This window comes from Cricetulus griseus, chromosome 3 (genome assembly GCF_003668045.3).
Source record: "Cricetulus griseus strain 17A/GY chromosome 3, alternate assembly CriGri-PICRH-1.0, whole genome shotgun sequence".
Taxonomy (NCBI): Eukaryota; Metazoa; Chordata; class Mammalia; order Rodentia; family Cricetidae; genus Cricetulus; species Cricetulus griseus.
This window is the reverse complement of record NC_048596.1, coordinates 154600826-154622213: the sequence shown is the minus strand read 5'-3', so window position 1 is coordinate 154622213 and position 21388 is coordinate 154600826. Positions and strand designations below refer to the sequence as shown.

Genomic DNA, 21388 nt, shown 5'->3' with positions numbered 1-21388 from the left:
GTTCCTAAACACGCCTGGTGATGGTAAATAAATTAACTTCTTATAACACAACAGGGAAGGCTGTGCCTTTTCAATTATTTTTAACCTTCTAACAAATTTCAAACCTTTATGCAAAAACATACTTCCTAGCTGCTCTCTTTTTCATAGCTGCACACAGTACTGGTAGAAACTGAAAACATTTAACCCTTCCCAAACGGGAGCCTCTCTCAGGGCTTCCGCAGTACACACTGAGATACTTTCTGTCTTCTAGTTCCACATTCACTATAAAACTCACGACAAATAACAACAACAAGACAAAAAAAAAAAAAAAAAACCAATATAAAACAGCTCTTTTTTATTTTTATTTTCCTTTTTTTGGTATTGTTTTGGAGGTTGTCCTGGAACTCGCTCTGTAGACACGGCTGGCTTCGAACTCACAGAGGTCTGCCTGCCTCTGCCTCCCGAGTGCTGGGATTAAAGGCGTACGCCACCAGCACCTGGCATAGCTCTTTTTTTTTTTTTTAAAAAGTGAAAGCTTAAAAATCCATGTGTTATAAAGTGTCCTGTACAGCCTTGGAAAGTTAAGGAGGACATGCACAAGCATCACTCCTCTTTGTAGGCCAATTCTCCCTTCCATGGTCCACCTGGATGGAAAGTTAAGGAAGACACACTGAGATGCAAGCATCATCCCCTTTGTAGACAAACTCTTCCTTCCTTCCGTGGTCCACATGGAGAGTACGCAGACTGGAAGACGAGGAAGTCTGACGAGCTCTGCTGCCCTTGAGGGACTTCTAAGGAGGCACCGAGGGATGAGATCCAGGTAGGAGGGTTCCTGAGGTAGAGTATGAGGGAGCCTGAAGGGAATAAACTATAGAAGTGTGGAAATCTTTTGTCTTTAAAAGTGAGATTAGAGCAGGCTAAAATTTAAGGAGTATTGTTGTTCAGCTAACTCATCCAAGGTGCCTTGCTGTGGCCACGAATCCAGCCTCTGTGCTTTTCCCCAGCAAGCCGAAGTGGGTTCAGAAGAGGAGTCAGGTACCAGGTGCTGCTGTAGTTGTCAACCCAATAGAACCAACTGCAAAATATCCAAGCTAAATAACATGACATGCGGGTCCCAGGATTGTGATGAAGCAGGCAGCCAAAGTAGAAATGAAGACATGCATTAGCTGCATTCCAAGGTTATTCCTAGGTGGCATCACTCAGAATGCCAAGGACACTGCAACTCAAGGGACACCAAAGAGGGCCTGATATGCACCTGCTCTCTGTGCAGCCCACCTTTTGCAACAGTCCTCTGGACTGCAGCGCCTCCAGGGCAGCAGACCTTGAACTCCCTTGATCTCCACACCACAATGGTGCTAGGATTTCACAAGGATGAAAAGCAAAACTACTGTTAGGGCCACCCCAGTAAGGCCAAGGCTTGACCTTCTAGAAGCTTCTAGTGTGCTGGTGGTCTTGCGGGTCTTTGAACTGGAGGCCTGACACTCTTGAGCTGCGGCTTCCCTCAGATCATTCCTCTCATCTTCAAACATACCTTCTGTTCACAGGGGACTCTGCACACTTCAGTTCTTTTGGCTGGCTATACCCTCAAAGGTCTTGCTAGTTTGGATGTGAAGATGGAAAGGGCAGGGAGGTTCTTCACTCCCACTGCTCTGCTCCAGTCAGCACTGACACCTTCATGGGTCTCCTACCAGTAGCTCACTGTGCCCCTTGGATCTCACTGGCTTGAAGCCTGAGCCCTGCTACCCACTTCCTTCCCCAAGCATCTAGGCTCTGAGAGCCCTAATTCCCTTGGTCCCAGCTTTGGCCACTTCCTACCATAACAGCTCCTGTGTTTCCTCATGGCCCTTCTGACAGACCCTGGTGGCCTGTTTCTTACTGTGCCTTGTATGACAGCCATTTGCCTTGCCTGAATGAGAAGGAATCAAAGATGATTTGCAGCTGTGCAGACATTTGTCATGTTAACTGGGACTCTCTTCTCACCACTTTGTGTCCTACAACACTTTCTTGGTGGTTATTAATCACACTTCCCACCATTAACTTGCCCAGTGACTAACATTAAAAATAGGGCTAGAAATTATATAGCAGAGGTAAGAATCTTAGTGTTCAGTGGTGAGGCCCAAGTCCCTCGGTGTGTCCTGTACTGTCACAGCCAGCACTCAGTGATGGCAGGGGCATTCCAGCAATTAAAGTCACCCTAACTGTTTCAGTCTTAACGCCTACCTTACTTTTCCATCATTCAAATACCTCCTTAATATTCCTTTTCCATTTTTAGACTTCCTCTCAACCTGTTTGTTGTTGCTAAGTTTTGAGACAGGGTTTCTCTGTGTAGCTCTAGCTGTCCTAGAACTTACCCTATAGTCCAGGCTGGTCTCGAACTCACAGAGATTCACCTGCCTCTGCCTCCTGAGTGCTGGGATTAAAGGTGTGCGTCACCGTGTCCAGCTCAACCACTTTATTTCAATGTGGCTTTGTTTCAGCGCTCCCAAGCCCTAGCTGAGAGTGGTCACAGTGGACTCTCATGTTCTCCAGGCTCTGGGTGGAAAGAGGAAAGTGGGAGAAGTGGACAGACAGCATATTCCCCAGTCAGCAGGTTCTACGTCCTGGGTACCTCTGTCAGGTGTCCAGTGATATCTGGGCAACAGCTAGAAACCATAGGAAGGCTAGAGCATTCTCCTGAAGCCACCATATCAGTATACTTGATTTCTGCACCTGGCAATAGGTCTGTCATGTTGAACCAGGAAACTACTAGAGTATTTATTCAGCAGCCTGCAGACACAGACAGTCTTGCCCTCTTCTCTCACAGGGTTAATAGCTCACTGGAACACCCATTCATTCATTTCCCTAGCAAGCCTGTGCGCTGGCTAAGTACCAGAAAGCTGGCTGTACTAGAGCCCTGTGCTACAGCAAGGTAAGGCCCAGATGCTAAAGGCCTGGCCTCTTGGGATGAGGTGGAGCCTTAAAGAAATGGAGCCCAGCGGGAGGAGCTCAGCTCACTTGGGTGCCCTTGAAGGGTCACTGGGTCCCCAGTCTCCTCCTCTCTCTGCTTTTGTTTCCTGACCACCATGAGGTGAAGGAGCAGCCTGATGTCCTGCCAGGGGCCCAAGGAGACAGGGCTAAGTGACCACAGACTGACATCTTGGATTTCCTATTCCAGCTGTTGATGCACTCAGGCACCATGGCAGAGTACCATGCAGAAACCCTCTGACCCCTCCCCTAGACCGCACCACTGCTCTCTCCCCTCCCCTAGACCTCACCACTGCTCTCTCTCCCCTCCTCTAGACCTCACCACTGCTCTGCTTTTTGATCCGTCCACTCAGCCTCAGGGAGCTTCTCCATCACCTTGGCCTCCAGGCCTTTGCTCCGCTTCCTTGGTCTAGATGCCCATCACTTCTTGGTGCCCACTTTACCCTTTAGCCTTCTGTCCTTCTGCTGCCTCCTCTGAGAGCGCAGCCTACAGTCTGGAGACTGAGCTGTAGAGCCCTCCTCCTCTATCTGACCCATGTGGGCCCTGAACTTCTGTATGCTTCTGTTTCCTTCATCAGGCCTCAGGGCCAGCAGCTACTCACTATTCATTATGAGTGCAGAGTAGGTGCTCACAAAAAAACCCCCGTGAACAAATGGTTTGTAGTCTCTTCCAAATTCTGTAATAAAGCTACTATACAGACTATCACCTAATTTTTACTACGTTTGTTAATTAGGAAAAAAAAAAAAAACAACTAGCAATAACTTAAAACCCCAAACAGACTTACTTGAGTTTTCCTTTTAAAGTGAAATTTAAATATGAGATTCTTTTCATCTTGCTATCACTGTGGTAATATAAATGAAGCAAATTAATTTTAATGCTCCCAGGTACTGATTCTGTGTCACCATGGTTGACAGGATTCAACCAGACTTTATGGGATGGCATTTGACTTTATGGAAGTGAACACTATGCACACATTTACAATTTTACAGGGACTTTAAGCTGTCATGCTGAAAAATGTTTATAAAACATTAATCAAAAAATGCCTCTTTAATACAATGCATTGTCTGAAAGATGCTAGAAGGTGCGTGTTGTAAATGGATTCCTTCTCTAACTAACGTAATTTCCAGGGGAAGCCCCCCCCCACACTGCTCTCGGCGCACCCTGTGTGGGTAGACAAAGAGCACTTTCTCTGCACATGACTATCTGATCCCAACACTTGGGAAATCACTAATGTACAGCGTGCCATATTTCCATGCCACACATGACACATTCGTCTAAAATTATCCAACAGAGTTTGACACTGCAGCATATTCCAGAAGCAGAGCTTTCAACTGACATCTGCCATGCAGGAACTTCAAGTACGTGCTTTCTTCTCCTAACAAGCAAGCACAGGCTTTCTTTTATCCTATACTCAGGAAGGAAGGAAAGAATAAAACGGCATGGACAAGAACAAGTTCCCCTCTAACTTAAATATGTTTATTTTATGTTCTTTGGATTAGAAAATTCCCTTTGTAACATGCTCAAGTCACAGCATTTGTGTTTTGTTTTAGAGGAACACTTCTTGATTTATCCTGGAGAAATGGGCCTTTTTTCCCAAGATTAAATATGGACTTTTCTTTAACTGCCAGATAAGACCATCCTATGGCGCACATTAAAAGATACTTTACAACACTGTCCAGAGTTTATCTAGAGGACTTGTATCTGTACAGCATTTTCACCATCATCCAGTCTTTCCCTGTTCCCTTCCCTCCTTCCTTCCCTTCCTTTGAATGGTTTTGCTGTTTGTTTTGTTCTACCTGCTATGGCTACAGGAGAGAAACAGGGCGTCTTCTTCATCTTCCGCACTGGTTTCTGGCAGTTCTTTCCTGACTGCATCAACACCCTACCATCCCATGTGAGTCCCATTCAGTCCCTACTGTCGTTGGCTTACCCAGACTTCAGAGTCCAAAGCTTGAGGACAATTATGAAACAGTCACAGAACTCTATAGGTTCTTGCCTCTTTCCCCATTTTTCACGCTCGTCACCTCAACTTAGCTCCTCACTCATCAAGTCCAGTTGAGATGAGTCAGGCCTCCTTGTCTTCACGTGTCCTTTCATCAATCCTCCAAACTACACCAAATTAATCTTCTCAAAACTCACATTAATTAAAGCCAATACCCTGATCCCGAGCTGCCATGAGTTCCGAGGGCCCATTCATCAAATCGTCTACCTGCTCAACTTTAGTAAAAGATAATTACAGCTACCATCATTTGGAAAGTGCCACATGCTAAGCGCCCACACTGCATGATCTCATAGTCAGTCCTCGCAACAGCCCCAGGAAGTAGGTGGCCGCTTTCCCATTGATGAGTTCATGCAGTTAAGTAACTTGTCCAACCCCTGTAAGCCATAGCAGAACTGGCCTGCTGGATCTTTTGTAACAGTCCATGGAGCTCTGTGAATGCCAATAAAACAAACTTCATGGGTCATTTGCTGTCATTGGCTCAAGCCCAGAACTTCAAGCTCAATCTGGATGTTGATGTCCTCAGTTTGTATGAAGGCCCATGGGTTCACCAAGACTTGGAGTTTATCATCCTCACCCTACAGGTGGTCTTCCTCCTTGTCCATCGAAGGAGAAGGACATGCTTTCTAGTTATATCACAAACTCTAGTACCGACTTATGCCAATTGTGTTCTTTCTCTAATTCTTCTACTGAGTTTAAGTATGGGGCAGGGATATAATTCCAAAAGGATTATTTCAGAAAATGTGCTCATATTTCCTATATTGAAAAAAACAAATTTAGAACAAATATAAATTGCTCCACTAGATTTTAAAGTTGATGCATGCTCACTCCAATCTGGAGAGTATATTCATCTGATATGGCAGGAGGGAGACCAACTAGATCTACAAAAACATGCAGTCTTCGATGAGTGGTAAAGTGTCGGGCAAGGGCTTAAATACTTTGCGGCTCTGAATACATGGGTTTTCCACTTAGCCAAGAGATGGCTCATATCCCATTGAATCACTTCAAAGGTCACCCCTGAACCCACATGACTTGTTCTCCATTTAAGTGCTTTCTCAGAGTATCACTGAGTTCTGGAAGGAGCTACAGACAAGTCTGGAAGCCAGTTGCTTCTCTTTTCAGTTGTGATGGTTTCCCATGCTAATTTAGTTTGTTCTCAGAAACACCAATAAGTGTAGCATCCAAATGTGCTAACTCTTGTTATTTTAAGTCTCTTTCTCTCTCTCTCATAAGTCTCCCAGGAAAGCCACTGCTTGCCCTTAAAACTCATCAGGTCAGTACCTCCCACCGTCATGAACACTAGTAGAGCAGTGACTGTATGAGGAGCATGGCTGCCCTTTTCAAATATCACTAGATGTTGTCCCCTCACTAATACAGGCTCATGCCCATGCACACCCACTGTCCCCATACTTAGAGACAGAAGAGTCACAGAAAATGAAGCTATGAGCATTGGCTTATCTGGCAAAGGACAATTATACATAGTTTCTAGAGCACAAAACTATGCCATGGTAAGGCCTTAACTATAATCTTGGAATTGGTTAGAACAGGCTTTGGCTGATCCTAATGCAAACTAATTTTCAGTAACAACATCTATTGTCTCACGTAGGTGTTTAACTCTTCATTACTTATTATTTGTGTATGTGCAAATGTGGGGAAGTATATGTATTGTAGGTTTGGGTGGACACTAGAGGTCAGTCTTGGGTGTTGATCCTCAGGAACTGTCTGTCTGGTCCTTTGACACAGGGTCTTCCTTCCCCGGGGGTCTGGCTGTGCCTGTTAGGCTGGGCTGGTGGGCCCATGAGCTCCAGACACCCTTCCTATTCCCACTTCCTGTGCTGTGATTACAAGCGTGTGCCACCACATCCAATCTCCTAAATGTTCTGGAGATTGAATTCCAGTCCTCACATTCATGCAAAAACCACTTTACACACTCAGGCCCAATTTATCATTTATGATATCATTGGCCTATGCTGGCATACAGTGTGGCACTAAGAAGCTCAGGGCTGGAGTCACTCCTGGGTTAGAATTCTGTTTCTATAACATTGTCTGTTTGATCTTGGTTGGGCAAGCTATTTAAACTCAGTTTCACATCAGTAACATGAACCTAATTTCACCCCCCCCCTTCATAAAGAGGTAGGGAGGTAACATACAACAGTTAACATTTACCTATTATGTTCCGGGCACTCTGTGTTCTGGATACAGTGACACAAGGACAAAAGCCCTGCCCTTACAAAGCCAGAATGTCTCCCCATTTAGCAGGTGGCCAGTGCATGGGACACCATGACAAAGCTAGGCAAGCAGAAGTGCCCCCCACCCCCAACAAGCCATTGCACACAGCAGAGAGAAAACACAGCACAGATGACTGGGAAAACGTGGATTCCATGAATAATAGGTGAATAGAATTTGGTTATTTTACTGTATCTCCCTTTCAGAGGTTATAAAACAAAAGCTCCACTTCCAGGTGGCTGTGCATGGCTTGACTGGCTGTCCATCAGAGGCATGGAAGGTAAGTTTCTGGTCTAGGCGTGCTTAATCTGCATGGATCTCAGAATCCCATTCTGACCCTCATTCTGGGCCTTTTCCAAACTGTTCTAGAAATCTCCAAAAGATGGCCACTCAAAGTTTTTGCAAAGGTCCTCAGGAAAGGGGACAAGATGACAAACCACATGAGCACTCTAATGGCTTCCTTATCTAAATGATGGCTTTCTGCTCCGATGCACCAAGCATTCTAGAATGCAGTCTGGGAAGATCCTTGACTAGCTTCCTTGCTTTGTCTGGCATTCTCCCAATAACTGCTGTCATGTTGTCACTGGCATAAGCCACCACAGAATCCCAGCCCTCTGCTATGACTTTATGGACCCAGAAGATGACGTTTTTGTTCTTCCTACACAATAAGGCACCCCACACGAGATGCAGTGAGACAGAATTCTCCAGGGCTTTGCTCAGTGTCCCATAAAGATTTACCATCTCCAAACTGCTGGACACTGAGTGGTCAGTGGCTCTGGGCAGGCTGGCAAACCTGTGTCTAGCAGGAAACAGGATACCTTGCATCGGTCTAACAGACACCCAGAAAGGGAATAGTACCTGCCAAACTGAGGTCTGAGTTATGTTCATAATTATCTTGTTGGTGGCATCTCACAGGTAAGGGACAAAGGCGCTGTCAGCAAAGCAGACTATACACAATGTGCTTGGACACTCTGCTGTCCTTGATGGCCACTTGCTCTCCAGCTACATCTCCTCTTTCCAGTGCAGCCTGGAGCTATCTGCTCCTCTACATGGTGTTTATGTTAAATTTCCTGTAGATTTGCCCTCCCTTCACATTTCAAAAGTAGAATTCAAAACAAAAACTTCCCTTATTGGAAATGAATAGGCTTGGAAGAGAAAGTGAACAAATAGAGAGCTGTAGAATAAATGACTGAGGCCACTAGAAGAGAAGCAGTCTTGCTAGCCATCAAGACTTTAGAGAGAAGGGTAACATTTGTGTCCAGGTCTTTTGGTGATGAGGTGCACAGAGCAGGCTTCGGAAGCCACATGTGGAGCCTGTCTTCTGGGCAGGCAGGAGGTGAGGAGTACAATATGCTGAGGGCACACCTTGTCCAAACAGAGTGAACTACTACTACCATCCTCAGCTCAGAAGAAGTGAGGCAGCAAGCCCCAGGCTGCACAGAGACAACAGCAGAGTATATGCAGGTAGGGGTCAAATACAGACACACTGGCTCCACAGCCTGTGCTATCCATCAGCTTCAAATGGGAATTTGCTAGGGGACTTAAGTGTCCCAGAATAAGGATTTGTGACAATATTAACACAGAACAACAGAGGTGAAGCCTGGAAGGACAGGGTGCCTCTTTGAACAAGGGTACTTAAGGCTGGTAGACTTTTACTTACTTTGAACCAAAGTTGTTTGATGGCCATTTTCAGCCCATTAGGAAAATTAAAGGTAGCCTTTCTGCCTTCAATTACCTGGCTGTAATTCTATCACTTTGCTGGAAGTTTTATGTAAATAAATACTCAAGAAAAGCCTCAAATGAGCAGCTGGTGTTATTTCTGTTTTGAAGCAGGTATGTTTTGATTGGAAAAGATGTTTAATGAATGGTCTGGGCCAGTGTGGCAGATGCAGACAAGGAAACATTTGACTCACTGACTGAAGAGGCACACCCTCACCTGTCTGACAGCATCTGCAGGAGTGATTGGCAGGTAGGGAATTCAGGGCTGAATTGAAGAGCCTAGCCACAGGCCTCCTTTAAACACTGGCTGTAACTTCCAGGAGGGACCCCTAAGCTTGTGGAGACTAGGTGTGCAAGAAGTAAGGAGACAATGTCCTTCATTTTCTAGGCTGAGGGAAAAAAATCTTGCCAAAGTTCACACAATAAAATGTGAGACATTGAACATAGAGCAAGTGTTTCACATGGTAGAAACAACCAAAGGTTGTAAGACTGCATTTGACATGGTTACCACACAAAAAAGTTCCACCTGATTAATATTGGATCTTGATTTAGTCAAGAGAGCTTTTTTAGTTTTATTTTATATACACGAGTGCTCTGCGTATACACCTGCATGTCAAAAGAAGGCATCAGATCCTATTATAGATGGTTAAGGTAACAGGTGGTCGCTGGGAATTGAACTCAAGACCTCTCGAAGAGCATCCACTGCTCTTAACCACTGAGGCATCTCTCCAGCCCCCCAACAGAACTTTTAAAGGAACTTTTGTTTTCATTTTCTATGTATGAGTGTTTTTCCTGCATGTGCATTTGTGTGCCACATGCATGCAGTACCTGAGGAGGCCAGAAGACAGAGGTGGAGCCCCTGGGACTATAGTTGCAGAGATGGTGAGTGATGTGGATACTAGGAATTGAACCTGGGTCCTCAGAAGAGCAGCCTGTGCTCTTAACCACTGAGCCATCTTGCCAGCCCCCTAAACAACTTTGAAGATGTGCTTCAACTCTACTGGAAAAAAGCACTCACCCCTTTCACACGTGACAGAAAGAGAAGCTGATGCTGTGACGTGAACGTTCATTGATTCTGTCACCTCCTCGGACAGCTTAGTCTTCTCTTGATGCTTCACTGACAGACACTGGGAACTTCAGGAAGGCTTTCACATATTAGCTAAACGGTAGAGACCTGGCCTCTCACTAACCGCTTCAATATGCATTGTTTTATTGGCATGGCTTTCCATCAATCTTCTAACAAGAATTTCCTTCCCCGTGGTGCTGAATGAAAATCTCTAGAGCGACAAGTCCTCTGACATACAGGAGCAATAGTCTCGATGAGAATTAAAAGCAGGTATTTGTCTTTAGATCAACTTCTCTTAAAAAAAGACGGCCTCCGCAGGCCAGGGAAACGGGGGTGGAGGGTGGGGGGTGGGGGATGGGGTGGGCAGTGAAGAACACTTGCTGCTGTGGAGGTTTGAATGAACCCCATAGGCTCAGATATTCGAGTGCTTGGACATCAGGGAGTGGCACTATTTGAGAAGGATTGGGAGGTGTGGCCCTTTTGGAGGAAGTGTGTCACTGGGGGTTGGCTCTGAGGTTTCAGAAGCCTATGCCAGCCCCAGTTCTCTTTCTGTAGAACCCTCAGCTCCTCCAGCATCATGTCTGCCTGCATACTGCCATGCTTCCCACCACGAAGGTAATGAACCAAACCTCTGAGGCTGTAAACCACCCCAATGAAATGTTTTCCTTTATGAGAGTTGCCGTGGTCATGATGTCTCTTCACAGCAACAGAGCTTTGACTAAGACACTCCTCATGCAGTAGACTGGAGTTCAGTGGACAGCACACACATCAAACGGCTCACAGTGGCCTATGACTCCAGCTCCAGGGGACCCAATGCCCTCTTCCAGTCTCCATAGTCAGTGTCACCCCCTCCCCACCTCACACTCACACAAAGAAAAAACCTTAATGAAAGAAAAGGTTCTTACACAACTAAAAATAAAATAAAGAAAAAAGCTGGAGCTAGATTTCTGTTTTATTTCAGTTTGAAGTTGTTTTGATAATGTATTCCCACTTTTGTTCAATCTTAATGACATAAGAATTGGGAAAAAATATCTAATTTACAAGTCTTCCAGCTGGAAAAACTTGAGAAAACTCTCAGAGTCAACTCTGGAAAGAGTGATTTTGACTTTTTTTTCCCTTAAATCTTCTCGGTTCTTCCTTTGGATACTTAATAAACAAATTTAATCTGGCACTGATAATTTTAATTTCCACAAACAGTGCAGTCAACTTCGTGAGGAGTGAATGCACACAATGTAGGGCCTGGCCTCAATTGCATATTGGAACCGCCTAAGGGCTAGTGTCAAACAGATTGCCTGGTCTGTCCAGACAGGAGTTCCAGGGTGTGGGATGGTTCCTGGCTGGTCTACTCCTGGACAGCTCCCAAGTTACTCTAAAGTGAGCCAGGCTAAAGAGTCAGGCCTGCAACAGATGTGGAGCAAGAGCATCTGGAGCAAAATGGCAGGCTACTGTAAGCCAGCTTTGTGATGTATTCACATTGTAGACTGGGGTGAGCTATCTGACCCCTCACAAGTTTTCTAATTGGGACAATGAGATCATGAATACCGTGCAAAGTTGTTATAAATATTACCTGAGATAATGAGGCAAGAGAACCCCATACAGCCCCTAGCACATAGTTGGTACCAAATAAATGCCAGGCCCATTTTCCAATGTCTCCAAACATTTTCACATCTACTTTCTGACACTGTTTAACTCAACCATATGAGAGAGAAGAACACAGGCTTGAAAGTTTATATGCATGTCTGTCTGGCCAATTGCACTTTACATTTGTTCTGCTACTGACACAATTCCACCTCTCCACATTCTGGTAATCCCTGCCTTCGGAGCTCTTTCCCTTTTAGCCACCCACTGTCTGTTCAACAGACTGAGATTTATCTTTGGGGCTAGAGCTCTGACCACAGTTTGAGACTCCACCAGACTTTTCATGCCTGAAACTGAGCCTCCGATCTGTTCCCAAATCCCTTTTCTACCACTAGGACCCATTCTTCTGCAACCCTCCCTAGTGGGATAAACACTTGTGGGCCCTTAGGCTGCTAATCCCTGCTTTCTTGAAACATCCCACTGCCCAGTGTGATGGCTAGTCATGGGTGTCAGCTTGCACACATCTGACATGAACTACAATCCAGAAACGGAGGCCATGCCCGTGACATTCTTTGTTTGGCTTGAAGTGGGTGAATCTACTTCTAGTCTGGACCCTTGAGATGGGAAGGCAGACAAAGGCCTCACCTTCTGCTGGAAGCTATTAAAGGATACGGAAGAAGGAAACGTTTGTTCTTTGCCTTGTTAGCAAGTCCATCCCTTCATGGCATTAGAGCCTACTTCTTCAAAATTCCAGCGTATACTGAAGACAAGCTGACACATTCAGCCTCATGGGCTGAGGAACTACTGGATTCTTGAACCTTCTGTTCATAGAGAACCACTGTTGGATTAGCTGCACTGCAGCCTGCTATTCACTCTAAGAAGTTCCATATCCATCACACACACACACACACACACACGCACACACACACACACACACACACACACACACACACACACACACACACACACACACAATAAGTTCTGCTTCTCTAGAGAGCACAGTGATATTGTTCTTTGTCTGGACCTGAGTCCCTCACTGATCCTCCCAGTTCTCCACGGTACAACTTCCTACCTACCCAAGAGAGTGGCCAAGAGAACCATTCAAACTTGAAAGTTCAACTTTGTCATCTGTCCATCTAGAACTCTCCAGTGACTTCTTCTCTCATTTGGATAAAAAGGCAAGTCCTCACAGTGACCAGTGAGGCCAAGTCTGGCTGTCACTGGAGGGCCTTGGCATAGCACCTTTAACCTCATTTGCTCCAATTCTTTCCCAACCCAGTTATGCTCACTGATGAACAGCCTATACCTGCCTCCTACAGGCCCCTGCCCCATGCCTTGATCCTTAGCCATCACTATTGCCAGATGTTATGTGTCCTTCTCCTGGACATCCATGTGTTCACTGTCCTTCCTCCAGGTGCTAGAGTCACACTGGACTTTGAGCCTGAACCCTTCCCACCCTGTCCTGTGCTGTGCTGCCCTGTGGCTTTATTTCTCCCCACTGCACCACTACCTGATAGGTTGCTATCCAAGAGGTTGTCAGCTTTGCCCTTACTAGAAAGGAAGCTGAACAAGGGTGAGCATTTTATGTTTGTTCCCCCAGGCCCTAGAGAGGGCCAGCACATAGTAGGCACCAAAGGAACATTTGTTGAATGAATGCCTGAACAAAATGAATTGGTGTGTGTGTGTGTGTGTGGGGTGTGTGTGTGTGTGTGTGTGTGTGTGTGCGCGTGCGCGTGTGTGCGCGTGCGCGCGCGCGCGTGTGTGTGTGTGTGTGTGTGTGTGTGGTGTGTAATTACACTACACAGCATGTGGGCATGTGTCAGAGATCAGAGGACAACTTGTGTAAGCCAGTTCTCTCCTTCCACCATGGGATCCCAGGGATTAAATCCAGGTTGTCAGCTCTATGGCAAGTCCCTTTGCCCATTGAGCCATTTCAAGTGTCCCCACCTTATCTTTTGAGAGAGGCTCTCTGATTGACCTGGAGCTCCCTGATTAGTGTAGGCTTGCTGGCCAGAAAGCCCCAGGAATTGGGAACCTATTGTATTGGTTTCAATGAGGCATATGAAGGTCATGAAACTTTCAGGACATGGGGCCTTGCTGGAGGAAAAAAAGTCACTGGAATCAGGCTCTGTGAGTTTATGGCCTCACTGGCACATATAGTTAGCACCCCCCCCCCCCCCCCGTGTGTGTGCGCCTGCGAGCGCGTGCGGACGTGCGTGGGTTCGTGTGCTCTCCTGGCTTCTTGGTCTGGCCACCAGCTGCCATGCCCTCCTTACCAGTATGGATGTCCCCTTTGGTTCTCTGTTGTGGTGTTTATCATAGCAACAGAGAAAGTAGTAGTTCGGCCACTACCTCCCCAGTGCCCCAGGTTACAAGGGTTACAGGTGTGGCTGCTGCATGCAGCTTTTTCAGGCAGGTTCTGGGTACCAAACTCAGGGCTTTACACTCAAGTAGCAAACCCCTGACTGAGTTATGTCCTCAGCTGCCCAAAGTGACTTGTTTTAAAATCCTCTTTGGCTATCATCCCACAAAGCACATCCACATGGAAGTCATTGCCCCTGGAACACCATGCACATTCTCTACTTCATGGGCTTCCTGCGGCACAGCCATCTTTTGAGTTGTGTCTAATTTCCTATTTCCTATCCTGAGTGATTTGTCAAAGGCTCAAGCAGTGGGCATCTTTCTGTTCCTATCTTGTGGCTGGGGCTAGAGTTGGGGATGATGAAGGGTGTGTGTACCCTTGGCTTCCCAGCCTCAGGCTCACTTCTCTCTACTGTAAAACATGGAGCTGCCTGTCAGTAAACGTAAGCTCCCTGGCTTATAGTGTCTGGCTCAATTAAGGGAACTTCAGGGAAGAGACAAGACCAAATAAATAATTGGAGATGCAACTCTGAAAGGAGGGCTGATACTCGTCTGTCTGTTTGTAAGTTGAGATAGAGAGATGTAACTTCAAGAGACTAGCATCTCTTGGGTGAGATTCTTCACTTCTAACATGGCAAGCAGTGCTGTTCTGTGATGCACATTTTAGTATCGCTGGAGGCAAACTTTCTCAATATTAATAGTAATGACAAACAAATCCCGCTGCAACTAACAGAGAATGCACAGATGGGTAGGGAGGCTTGGGAGATGGGATCTTGTTGGTGTTGCAGTACGTGGCAATGACCTCATTGGAAAGGGTTGGAAAAGGAAACATGGAAGACGACAAGCTGTATTCCCCACAGTTCTTATGGAATGTCCCTTTCAGAAATTTGAAGTGTTCAGGTGCTGACTACCAATGTGTATGATGCAGCTCTTTGTAGTTGACTATGGAAATAAAAGCGTGTAACAGTAAAAGCTGACATTAACTAGCCTCCTTCCCTCCTGTGAGCCAATGAGTTAGCTGGGATTACGTACAGAAGCATAGATGAGGACTTACTTAGAAGAACAGGGACACCTCACACCGAGACACAGTCCCCTCTTCCAGCCACCACTGTCTTTCAGGCCTCATGAGCCCCTCCCATCCAACATAATATTTGTAAATCTAATTTTAAAGACGCCTTTGACTGTACTGTTTTGACTCTTTCATTAACTAGGTTATATAAACCTTGGCACTTCTGTTTTTCTTAGGAAAACTCTATTTGGGGCAAGAACATCGGAGAGTGTCAGCTGAGAACATTTAAAAATACTACATTTTTATGGACAAAATCACCTTGCCAAGCTGGAATTTACTGGCACAAAGATTAGCCATTTGAAAATCCTATTTCTGACTGTATTTCTCTGTGGCCCTTGTACCTGCAGGATTAATGGGGCAAAGCAACTTCCTTCATAGAGCAAGTTGTATTTCCTTTCTGTGTAAATGGTGTAAATGGAAAAAGAAAATAATCAGGCAATCTTAGTATCTTCATGTGAGTGGGTATCTTAATGTTTTATCCCAGAGTTAGTACTTTATCTAAGGTGCCACTGTACAGCTGGTGGCACATCCGGCCACTGAGCTAGAGGGTGACAACTGTAAGTAGAACCCTGCTATAGTAAAGGATTAAAAGACCTCACAGCACAGGCAGCAGGGTTAGTAAACCAAGAGCACTGCCATCCAGGGCTTCAAGACTCAGCACAAAGGAACTTAAGCATGAGGAACACAGACATAGGCTGTAAACTGGGACCCTAGCTCTGTCCTTCCTGATGCTCTCCAGTAGTGGTGGGAGCTAATACCACAGTTCCCACACAGCTATAGACATAACAGTCTGTAGACCACCTGGGCAGTCCTATTCAGGAGCACCCACAAAACCAGGTGGGGTTCAAGCTTTGGGACTCTCAGGGTTTCCTGTGCAGGCTGTGGGACCGGCAAGTCTATGCGATTTACAGAGTTTTAGGCAATCCACAAGGACATCAATGGCAGTCCACTTAGATCATTATCATGCAAAGTAGCAAGGCAGTAATTGCACCAATCCTAACCTCTTTCTGCATTCATTATGGTGATTAGTAAGGTCTCTAGTTGCTAGAGAGCCAGATACAACAGTATTTGCTGAAGCTGCCTCTTCGGTAGGCCCTTTCTATACAACAGGAGCTGAACACTCCAGTGGGAATTTGCCATTAGAGCAACTGTTGCTCTAGGTGACTAGTGCACACATGACTGCCATGCATGCCATGAAGTGAGCACAGAAGTATTTCACAGTAAGTGATTTCCTGTGACCAGTACTTATTAGTACATTGTTGCCCTGGTAAGTACCCAGTTGGCTATTGTTATTGTTTTATTATTACTACCATTGAAAACATGTTGAATAAATCAACGAAGGTATCAAAGCATTTCAAAAATTACTGTAGGTCACAAATTTTCTCTCTTTCTTTTCTAAGTCAGAAAGTTCAGTAGAAATTTAGTGAGAGGATACCCAAACCAGAGGCTACAGGGTCAGCACTTGGGGGGAAGGGTTGGAGCCTTCTCCCAGGTAAGACACAAAGCAGCTATCGGGCCTGAGGCCTGTTCCAGTGAGTCACAAAATCAATTCTGAGTCATGGGGGGAGTGGGTTTCCAACATAGGCCGCATCATAAAACATTGATGATCACCAGTACAAAAAACAGGGGAAGCGTGGGCACTTGGGTGCTGGTCAGCTCGGAGAGTATCTGGCATGCTGTTAGGGCGGCAATACTTGAAGCACAAACATACACAAGCTCCCTTATCTCGAATGTCATGCTTGGGACACAGAACCCTGAGGTTTCCTAAATTTTGGTCACAAAATCTAGCTACACTACCAGTGACATCAAGTCTAGCGCAGAAAGACAAAACAGCCCACAAAACTCTGAGAAATGTACTTTTTGTTTTTAACTGAAGAACAGGAACACGACAGACCACTGATTTACAAAGAGCTGCCCAGTTCTGTGGTAGTTAAAATAAGCCTCGTGTGTGAAATAGAGTCCCAGAGAGCTCTGGGGTGGAGGAGAACCAGAACTGCAGCTTCTTTTGATTTCACATCTTCTTGAGAAAGTGTCAAACTGTTACCCATGTTTTCAGTTCTAGTTGAAGCTCATTCTTCTCCATTCTTGAAAAGCTTCCAATTAAAATGGAATAAAAGATCCCTTTGTGACTTTGTTTCCTTTGCACAGTGTGAAGATTTGAAAAAAATCTTGGTGTGTGTGAGATGCATATGGTGTGTGTGTGTGTGTGTGTGAGAGAGAGAGAGAGAGAGAGAGAGAGAGAGAGATGCACATGGTGTGTGTGTGTGTGTGAGGGGGGTGTAGGCACACCACTGAGTACACATAAATAAGAACAACCTTTGATAGTGCCCTGACAGCCAGCCTAGTGGCTCCCGGGGCTCTCCTGTCTCTATATTCCATCTCTCACAGGAGTACTGGATTACAGATGCACACTACAGCACCCAGTTTTACATGGGTTCTGGAGACTCAAATCAGATCCTCACTTGTGTGGCAAGGGCTTTACCTACTAAGGTACCTTCTCAACCCTGTGAGGATGCTGGCCTACTAACCTCTTCAGACAGCAGCAACAGCTGCACTCCCTTCTGTGTAACAGTGAGACACCATTCCTTTCAAGAACTTTACTTTGTACTCCCAAGAGGAAAATGTATTGTATGGAGGAGACTTCAGAAACAGACCTACAGAAAGTAAATGCTGGAAGAACTCAGGTGCCACGTGCACCTTCTCACTGCAGCAATGGGGTCACGAAGCTTCCTTGGCTGCACAATTTGTTCCATCTTTTGCTGAGAACTGGAGCCAGGAACTGGAGCTGGGATCTAGCCTAGAATAAGGCATGTGTTCTCCCTGTTCTCTTCTGAATCCTAAAAGCTTGATTCTTCTAGCTGTTAGCTTCTTCCCAAAGCTCAGCAGTGGCCACAGGCTCATAATGAAGTGTGGGTAATGTGAGAAAGAGTTGCCATGACTGGCCCTTCTATACAAGTGGCTATAAGTGGCATTCATAAGCCATTGATTGTGACACTCAATTTAAATTTTAAATGGAGTGCACTCAATTCAGAAATGCTTTTACAAATAAAAAAATTAGGACTACCATTATTGACTGCCAATAGCTGGCTTGGTCTGAGATGATGTCCTTTTACTTTGCCACTTAAATTACAAACCAATACAAAGGCATGCTCGACTTAAGGACCTCAAACATCCCGAACCACTCCCTTCTTGGGTGTGGCAAGAAACTTTTCTACATATGCTGAAACTCTAGAAAAACAAAGTGATTTGAATACGCAAGAGAAAAAGATAAATAAAAGTAAAATACCAAATCCAAGGCATATCTGGGATCATACCTCTTTCTTGATGAAAGCTATTGACTGCACTGAGCCGTTCCTAGGCTACAAGCTGTTCTTCAATCTCTGTTATGTAAAATATCTTCTCATTATTACACTAATATCACCATCAAACTAGAGAATAGCAGGCCAGAGTTCCTGGCTTCTATGGCAACCCACAGCAAGGGCTGCTATTGCCTCCGCCCCCAGTTGGAGCAAGAGAGAGAGCCTGGCAAACAAGCCCTGTCGTATTGTTTCAGATGAAGCACAGCGACGGCTCTGCACTTCCTCCAGGCTTCCTTCTGTAGTGCACGGACTCCAGGGAATGGCATCACCAGACTTTCCACATGGATTATGTGAAGCCATAGCTCAATGTCATTTTCAATAGGAAGCCTCATAATTAAAGGTCAAATAGTCACTTCATCTGCAATCAATCAATAGAAAAAGTACTAATACGAAGAACTAATCAATCAATGGCAAATGCGCTAATAAAAGCCATGAATCAAATTCAGCATGTGTGTAGATGTGAGTACATGGAAGAGACCCAGACAGGGCGAGGCGAGAACAATAAAATAAACCAAAGGTGACTGCATGGAGGGTAGTGAGGACACTTCCCAAGACTCACCAGTCACTTAGGTACCACTTGCCCTGCAATGGGCTATTCTTAAATATACACAAGGTGTAATAATAAACTGCAATTTCTAAGTTCCCCTTAATTGTATTTTACTTGATATTTGTGTGTGTTTATATGAATGTAAAATCACTGTAAGAAATATTATGACAGTATTTGCCACAGAAAGAGATATATTTCTAAAGTGCCAAGCAGTTATACTACAATCTGTTGTATTTCATCTTTGTGTATAAAGACAAAAAAATATCTCTTGGGTGATGTTATGCTAAATTTCCTTCTATTTTCTGGGCTGCGATTTTTTTTTTTCCCACACTGAAAGTGCCGCTCTTCCAATCCAGTGCAGACAAGGACTTCCATCTCTGCGGTGACTGGCATGTCACTGTGAAGGCGCACTCTCTGCCGCCCTTAGGACATTAGGCCGCCAGGAGAGGGATCTTGTGAGAATGGGTAGGGCAAACTTATTGGATTTTACAAGTTCATTCTGGCAATCTCCCCAGAGCCGTGTGTGTGTGTGTGTGTGTGTGTGTGTGTGTGTGTGTGTGTGTGTGTGTGTGAACCAAGGGGACTGCGGAGGAAGCTGAGGAGGATCAAAGACTGGCAGAACTGAACTAAAGTTCTCTCACCTCAGACCTGAGGAAGCAAGGCCAAGCCAGGTATTTAGGTCTTTTAGTTCTCAGAGAACTTAGGGTATAAAATAGCCAAGTTTTATATTGTCTGGTCACTAGCTGCCATACTGTCTTGCCATCACTGTGCAATCACAAGCAACCGTGGCGTCTCACAATCACTGTGTTGCCACTAGCTGCCACACTGCCTTACCATCCCTGGAAGAGCCAAGCATATACTTCCTGGAAAAACTCTTTACAGGCGAACACAAATGCAAGTTCATCCAATCCTTTTTAGCAAAACAACTATTTCTGCAAATCAGCTTTCAGAAAGCACAAGAGCAAAGAGTATGAGCCTAGCTAGGATTAAGGGAAAGGAAGAGAGTCTGGATTTGAATGGATTTGCTAATAGAAAAAGAAATGCCAGTCACCTTGAGGAATTCTCAGGGTGCTTCATTCAACTAGCTGCTGTTTGCTCAGAGAGGGTCAGAGAGAAACAGAAATCACCTACTTCACTTTTTCATGCCACAGAAAGACCCAAGGTGGGGCCAGGTTTAATAGCCTACTGCAGAAAGGCATGACAGTCACAGTTAAACATGTGCTCTAAGACATGGTTCATCTGAGCTCCTCTGACCCTTTGACCCTTGGGCACATTCCTTAGTTCTCATAAGACTTGCAACACCATACATGGCATCCATAACAACACAGGGAAGAGAATGTGAAAAGCATTCTCTAAGGTCAACAGCTAGTCTCCAGCTATTTCAGGAAAATCTATGTTAGGGGCATGTGACTGGAACCCTGGGCATAATAACACATTTATAACTAACATAAGTAATAATAGCAATAACAGCGCTACTTTACGGAGGCCACTGAGTGCCAAGCTGCACTGCCAGCCATGAGAGCACATCTCACACGGCCTCTAGACACTCTACAGAACACACTGCTGTCCACTGGGTCGTGACTGGTTGTTTATGGTCCAGTTTGTCTTTCAGTTTTACAGTCTTGCTTAGAGCAGACACTGGCCCACTTTAGAGACAGAGTCAAGGTTGAGGGTGTATTAGGAAGCATGTCATCAAGGCTGGAATGCAGGTCCCAGAGCCCTTCCTTTCAGTTTGGTGACTACAGGGGTGGGCTTCTATCTGTACAGGGGATCTGATTTTTAAAGGGTGCGTCTAATTTTGAAATTATTTTCCAAACTTAAAAAAACTGGCAGAGATCCCACCAGACAGCTTTATTTAGGACTTATCAAAACACAAAATCTATCCACTTTTTAGTTGATGAAGGAATGTTTTTAATGTGAGCAAATTCAAAGCAACATTATGATTCCTCATTCTCTCAAGTGAACCACATTACAAATGCAGAAGAATTTTTAATTTGAATTTTTACGTACCACCCCAACAAGCCCAAGGAGTTTATGAATGATGAATTTTGCAATAGAGTTCCTGATTCCTTGATGAGTTTTAATGACTGAAAACATGGATTCTTGATGTCTCAGAGGTTATTGGGATGATTTGTTAAATTGAATAAGTCTAAGTAGACATTACCACTATTATTCTTAATCTTTCCCATTAAATAAAATACTTACTTCACATTAACTGCTAATCCAATTAAGTCATAATAGCCAAATTGCCTTTGTAGAAAACAAGGTAATATTAAACGATGAATTTCAAACTAATGTCGGTCACCAAACTAGAGCAATAGGGTTATTCTCATCCCCATTTGAACTCCCAGAAAAGAAGCCAATGTTTTCACATGCAAGTCTAGAGTCTTCCAAAGCAAGGTTTTGTCAATCACCTTTTCAGAAACAGGCCTCCTGGCCCCTAACCAATTTGGGCTTACACTTTGCACTGCTCATTTTTCATGAGAACTGGAGACATGATTGCACATTAAGCTAAATCCT

At 45.0% G+C, this 21388-nt stretch overlaps 1 protein-coding gene across 3 annotated transcripts in view; it reads right to left on the bottom strand.

Moving 5' to 3' along the window:
- Slc10a7 (solute carrier family 10 member 7) overlaps positions 1–21388 on the bottom strand; it is a 238983-nt gene that overhangs the window by 6071 nt on the left and 211524 nt on the right. The gene's annotated exons all lie outside the window — the stretch shown is intronic.